Genomic DNA, 6,934 nt, shown 5'->3' on the forward strand with positions numbered 1-6,934 from the left:
GAGAGTGGCCTTTCAGTATGTACAGGAGGACTGTAAGAAGGAAGGGGAGAGACACTTTAGCAGAGGTCTGTTGTGTTAGGACAAGGGGAAATAAAAGAGGGGAATTTTAGATTGGATATAAGGATGAAGTTTTTAACAATAAGGGTGGTGTGGCACTGGCACAGGTTGCCCAGAGAGGGGGTGGATGCCCCATCTCAGAGACAGTCAAGGTCAGGCTGGATGGGACCCTGAGCACCTGATTTAGCTGTATGTGTCCCTGTTCACTGCAGGGGAGTTGGACAGATGACCCATAAGTGTCATCAAACATATGTGAACCTGTCATCTTTATATTCATTTTAGGTACAACATAATAAAATGTGTTTTGCCCTTTCAGAAGTCAGTTATTGCTCTTTTATTTGTATTCTTTCATTTGCCTATTAGTTCCCTCAGTGCATCCTGTTAATAGACTTCTGTATGCCAGTTTAGTGTCATATAGACTGCTTAGAAATTCTTTCCTTCTGCTTCCCCTTTAAATATTGCTTGTACACAGAATTCTTTCCTACTATACAGCTGTTTGTTTAAACCAGAATAATACTTCAAAATGCTAGCTTAACGCATAGCCTAAATGGCCTACAAAACATTCATGTTGATGTCTGTGCCGAGGAAGCAGAGAGCCACTGGAATGTTTTCAGTTACACCTATCTGCTTGTTAATAGGAAAGTGAATGTATTTGTCAAACTGCAAATGCTAGCAGCCCCTAGTGCTAGTGTTACTTTTAAACAGATGTCTGTTTTGCAACATGATCATAAGAAGCAGAAGACACAAAGTGAAGGAATCTGAGGGAAGCTGTGTTGTGGGAGAGTGCTTAAGCAGAGCAATGTTTACAGCTATAAATATCTGAAGAGATTTATGCTGAGTATGAGCAGTAACCCCTTCCTCTTGCCAAAATGGATAAACTAGCACGTAGTCCGAATATTCGTCAGACTCCTGTCCTCTGACCAGGTTCTTTTAGATATTCACCTGGAGACAGTATGATGTTTCATAACGCGTGTATTTATTTGAAGAGATTTATGGCTATTTGGAATTCTTGAAATAACAATGATACGAAATATACTGAAATCATAATGCAATTGTAAGCTACTGGTAGCAAATAAAATGGAGCACTGGCAGTAAATAGGTCAGTCACTAACCCAGTGTGACCCCAGGTACAGTGCATCCTGGCACAATGCTGGTTGTCCCCATTCTCTGGATTGTAAAACATGGGTTGAAACCAGCTCAAGCCCAGTGCTCTGTTCAGATTTCTTTTGTTAGTTCTTTGGTTTTTATACATTGGGCTCGTGAACTGTGACAGACATTTGTACACTTTAAAATGAACTCAAGAAGATACATTTCATCTACTCAACTATGATGTAGTCAGTTGATCCACTCCACTGACACAGCTGTCTATCTGAAACAAAGGCCGCCCTCCAGTCCTGTTTGTGTTGACATAAATTCAGCTTTGTTTGCAGCAGCTGTGGTCAGGCACACCCTGTATTATTCCCTGAGCTTCATGAGTGCATCATCCTTGCCCATCTCCTCTTGAGCCTTATTCTCTTGCATACGTGTAATGGTCACGATGGTGTTTTGTGTTGAGATTTCTCTCTCAAGAGAAATCGGAATTCATAGATTTGTTTGATCAGTCACTTATGTTGTGGTTCATTGTTTTTCAGTATTTTGGTTTGTGAACACCAAGAACTTTCAGGGGAATACCAATCCCTTCAGGCCCATTGCAGGCAGACAGTTTCCCAGAGGACTTTGCTCCTCCTAGTCACTTCCCCAAAGCCTGGACTGTGCACCCCCAGCATGTCAGACTCTCTCCCGGATGTAGTTGTAGCTGTGGGACTGTTATGAGCACCGCAGTGTTGCAAGGTAAGCAAGAAATACAAGGGTGTGCTCCTAGTGGTCTTTTTGGACACAGAAAGCAATGTAAGAAAGCATATCAAACTCCTTCTGGTTTTGCTTTGTATTTTCCATAGAAAATGAGCTTGTGAGGAGGATGAATGTTGCAAGTGTAACTATGCCTGTACTTAGATCGTGAGATTACAGAAAAGCCAATAACTGCTGATTTACATAATTGACTTCAGGCATAGGGGAATGGAAAGTAATGTTTAAAAATTCTCTATTTTAGTCTGATTAATAATTTTTCTCTCATGAAATAGTAACAGCCATAAAATTAATCCCTTGCCAAGAATTGAGATCAATATTATAATAATTTAAACTGAAATGAGGTTTGATTGCTGAGTCAGTTGTTGCATTCTGTGTATATATATGCAGCCATCACAGCTAAAATATAGACAGTACAGCAGCTCAGTTCAAAAACGTTAATTGAAAAATTTATTGACTTGGATTAGGAGGTTTCTTCTGCATGATTGAGGTTGGATGAAGGAGTAAACAAAAGGCAATGACAAATGACTGTGTGTCAAGCTGAGAGGACTTTGTGGTGTTAGGAGGAAGGGAACTGTAGGGATCTTTTCTTATTCAGTGTCGTAGAATCATGGAATCGTTGAAGTTGACAAAGAGCCCTAAGATGATCTAAGATCATCTACCTACCATCAATATTGCACCAATAAACCATGCCCCTTAGTACATCATCTGCCTTTTCCTTAAAGACTCCTAGGATGGTGACTCCACTACTTTCCTGGGAAACCTTGTCCAATGTCTAAGCATTCTTTATGAGAAGAAAAGTCATTATTAATTATCTAGAAGACTTGGGTCATAAGTTAATTTTTTTTGATTGTTCCAAGTGAAGATATTCTGGGGGTTAGAAGGCATTTGGGGGAAGGAGGTTGCTGGTGATTCCAACTGTGGCTGTTGAGGCTTTTGGGTATTCAGGAGAGATCGTAAGTCTTGCATAGAGCCCTTGGGAAAGGCTTCACTGTTCCATTTCAAGTCCTTTTCTGTCACTGTCATGAGTTCCTTGTCCTTATGAGGGCCTGGAGTTACTGTTGTAGTACAGGTACCTTACCCTTGAAGTAAGAAAGCATTGATTATCTGGGATTAATGGAGATGCAGATCTGCTGAAACTGTTCATGCCAAATATTCATCCAAAGGATGTGTAAATAAGGACAGTGACAGGTGTCCTTCCAAAGTGTTGTGTAGGTGCAGTTTGAGGAGGGCTCTGGAAATACCGTTGGTGGTATGGCTGAGGTGATCTCATTGTGGAGAAGCCAGGAGGGGTGGTCCCCTTCCTTTCTGCCCCACTGTTACACTTGGCCATGAGATCTTGTGCCTTTTCACCCTCGCATCTGCCCAGACTGTTGACTTTGGCATTGTGGGTGATTTACTTCAGCAGTTTGGTTTGATAACCTGGCAGCAAGCAATTCATTTTGTTAGGCTGGTGCTGTGCTGTGTTAGTAAATGAGATTGGCACAGTGACGGATCCAAGGGACAGCAGGGTAGCTCAACAGAAAGAGGAAGAGCATGCTGTAGAGGCAGGAGAGTTTGCTTTGCAGTACATTGGCCCTCAACTGCAGAGCCCTTTGGGCTCAGAGCTGCTAGGCTGGAGCAATAGGTTGTTAGCATGTGTGGTTTCACCTCTGTTTCATCTGCCTGTGCCAGCTGGGGATAACCTCTTCAAGGAGTGAAGTGCATATAAATTGACTGTTTAGTTACTTGAAAAAAAGAGAATGTGCAAGTGCCTAGATAAAACTGTAATAAAATTGTAACGCAGGAATTTGCCCCTGTACGTTTATTAGCTGACATCAGTGGAGCGCTCTGATAGAACTGGAAGACAGCTTACTCTGCTGGTAGGTGGAGAGTCCCTTCAGCTGGGTTTGTCAGAGTTGGTAGTGCTTTGTTAAAAACTAACCAGCAAAAAACTAAAATATGCTCTTCCAAAATGACATCTAGGTTTGCACAATTTAGGAAATAAGTAGATTAAGATTGGAAATAAAAATGCACTTGTCCTCTCCCTGCTCCATTGCACATACACAGGTTTAATTAAACATGAAATACATCTGCTTTAAATTGTTTTCATAGGCTGTTATTTATAGAATTAGGAAGAAGCCGTTCCAAGAAGACATAACACATCCATTCAGTACAGCCACATACGAGCCTGTCCTTTCAGCCCCCTCCTCAAACTACTGATAATACAGTAGGTAGAACTGTGGCTTAAAATCCCTGAGAGCTGTGCAGCAGTTGAGCTCAATGTGTTGTTATCCTTAAAATGTCTCAGAGCTGATGTTGCAAAATCGGCTGCAGGCTTGTTTGAATCAGGGGAGAATTCTAATGCTGAGCAAATGAAAAATATCAGTGTGTGAACTTTTCATTCCATGTTGATCTCCAAACAGTTTCAAAGTACTCTATTAGGAAAAAAGAGGTTTTTATGCTGGGATTACTTTTTCAGGTCTTGTAAAGAATGCATTATGTGTGTGGCAAGATAAAGCTTTGAAACTCAACTTCCATCTGCGCTGCATGACAGTATCTTTATATAATTCCATGTTTGAAATACATGGTTTTGGAAATGAAATTAGTTTGTGTCATGCATGGTTCCTGTAGAGATCAAAGACAGACCTGTTAATGCAACTATTGCTATTCATGAGTTTCATAGCTGTGTGAGTTTCAAGTTAATTATAAATGCTTTTTTTAATCACTTAACAATAGGGTATCAGAGTCTCATCTGGGCATTATGCATATAGCCCTCACTTTTTTTTTTAATTAAAGCAAATTCCTACCTTTTTTTTTTTTGCCAAGAAATTAATTTTGGTGGTAATACTCTTGGATCTAGCAGGTCAGGATATGCAAATCCTCTTTCAAATGCTGGACACTCGTGTGATGAATGTCTTTATTTTATTATCCTTTAGCTGCCCCTCCCTCCCCCTTGAGTATGTGGTTGTGTAGCAGCCTGGTTGTCATGGGAGATTGTGTAAAGTGCTCTAGTTCTTATACCAGAGTTCCTTTTGTGACAATCCTATGTAAATGTGTGCATTAGCACTGGTAGATAATGTATTTTGAGAAAAATGAATGTATTTCTCAATTTTAATTTTTGAATGCTTTGTTTAATGGATTTTTAAACTGAAGAGATAGTAGGGCACCTGCCTGACCTTCACATAAGACTACTGTGCTTTATTTGAATATTGAGTATCACGTTCAGTTATTTTAATTAGGCTAAACCATTTCAGTCCTTTGGAAATTAAATTCCTGTGCACTATGGAATAAGCAGCAGTGCCAGCGATGCCCGAGGCACTTGTAGTGGCATGGAATGTTAGATGAAAATACAGATGAATCATCCTGTTCTGCAGAGGCGGGCAAGAAGGCCTTAAGTGAGACCTGCGAGCAAGTGGTCACCCCAGCTCCTGATTGTCTGCTGAGATGGGGCGAGCAAGGTGCGTCCCTCAGGCGTCTCATGGGCATAATGGGTGTCCGCTCCAGCTGTGGGAATGGGCTCTGCAGCTCTCTGTACAGCAGACCTCTGCTGTTTCTGAAGAAGAGCAATGGAAGGGAAAAAAAATACGGTCAGTCAGTTGTGTATCTGGGGGAAAAAAATGTTCCTTTTGAGGTGTGATAACTATAATTAAATCTTGCACTACACGTGCTCAGAGCTTGCAGAGGTCTGTACTGATAGTCTTCTGATAGTCTTCTTTCCCATGTAAAGCAGAGCAGTATTTATTAAATTCAGATTGCAGTGCTAAAAAGAATCACCACAAACAAGCTTTTGATCTACCTTTATGAACATTCTGGAACTAAACATTAATTTGATTAATTCTAGAGTTAAACATCAATTGCAATCCTTAAACATCTACAACTAAAAGTGTTTTGTTTTGTTTTTTAAAGAAGAAAATTAACCTTCCCGTAGTCTCTCAGCACTGGCGAATCTGCCGTCTAGTAAACTCTTCTCTCTTCAAATTTTTTCCCACTAAGCAATTATGCTTGAATTTTGCTTACACTCAGTGTACAGTTGCTGGGTCATACAGCATCTCGATTGGCAAGCCTGGGAGTTCCTTGGCTGTCATTTTCTATAGTTTCCATGTTGCGCTCAGTGATCCAGTCCTCTCTCACAGTGCATGAAGAGACAGATGGCCAGTCTCAAAACTGCTTTCTCCTCATCTGGATTTTTTCGTAGTTCTTCTCTGAACTCCTCTGTTTCCTAGATTAGTAAAGTTTGAACCTAAGAACAGAGCCTTGTCATGTGGTCCTTACTAGACCAGTGCTGTAGACAGAGGGAAGTAGAGATCTTTCTACTTGATGTTGCTCTTCTTCAATTAGAGAGAATCACATTAATTCTGTGATAATTCCATTTAATAGCTCTTCATCTTGTGAAATCAGCTGTCAGGAGTTTCTAAACAGGTGACCAGTGGAAGCAGACCTTCGCATCCCTTTCTTGGTCTGGCTTCATAGAGGTCGGTGGCAGACACTGACCCCTGATGAAAGCTTGGTCACTTGCGCAGTGGGGAAAGCTCTGCTGTGCCATGTTCTGTAAGTTTTCTGCAGGACCAGACCCTGTTCTGAATACATGGTGACTCTCACAAGTGTGCCCACCTTACTGTGTGAGGGGGGACACATCAACATGCTTTCAGGGGGCCACATCACTTAAGACCAGTGTCTTTGTTTCTGGAGCGATGTTATACACACATTTCTTTTTTCTCATATGACTGTACTTTTCTCCTATTTTCATGTTCATTTTTCTGTAGAAACTTCTTGATGAAATACATTAAAAAGATAAGATATGTAAATGCTTGAGTTGGCATCTGTGGCTCGGGACGTGAACACTTCTTTTTCTAGGAAAATGGTTTCCTTTAGATAAATTAAAATCCTATTGTTTGGCTGAGAGGGTGACCTTGCACTTGGGCAAGAGGTTAGGAGACAGAAAGGCTTATCCGTTTGGCTTGTAGGATTCAAAAAGAGGCATGCTGCCAGCAAACTCAAACTGAGAGGAGAACGCAATTTAAAATAAAGTTTGTAGTGTTGTTTTTTTTTG

The sequence above is a fragment of the Meleagris gallopavo genome, chromosome 6 (genome assembly GCF_000146605.3).
Source record: "Meleagris gallopavo isolate NT-WF06-2002-E0010 breed Aviagen turkey brand Nicholas breeding stock chromosome 6, Turkey_5.1, whole genome shotgun sequence".
NCBI lineage: Eukaryota > Metazoa > Chordata > Aves > Galliformes > Phasianidae > Meleagris > Meleagris gallopavo.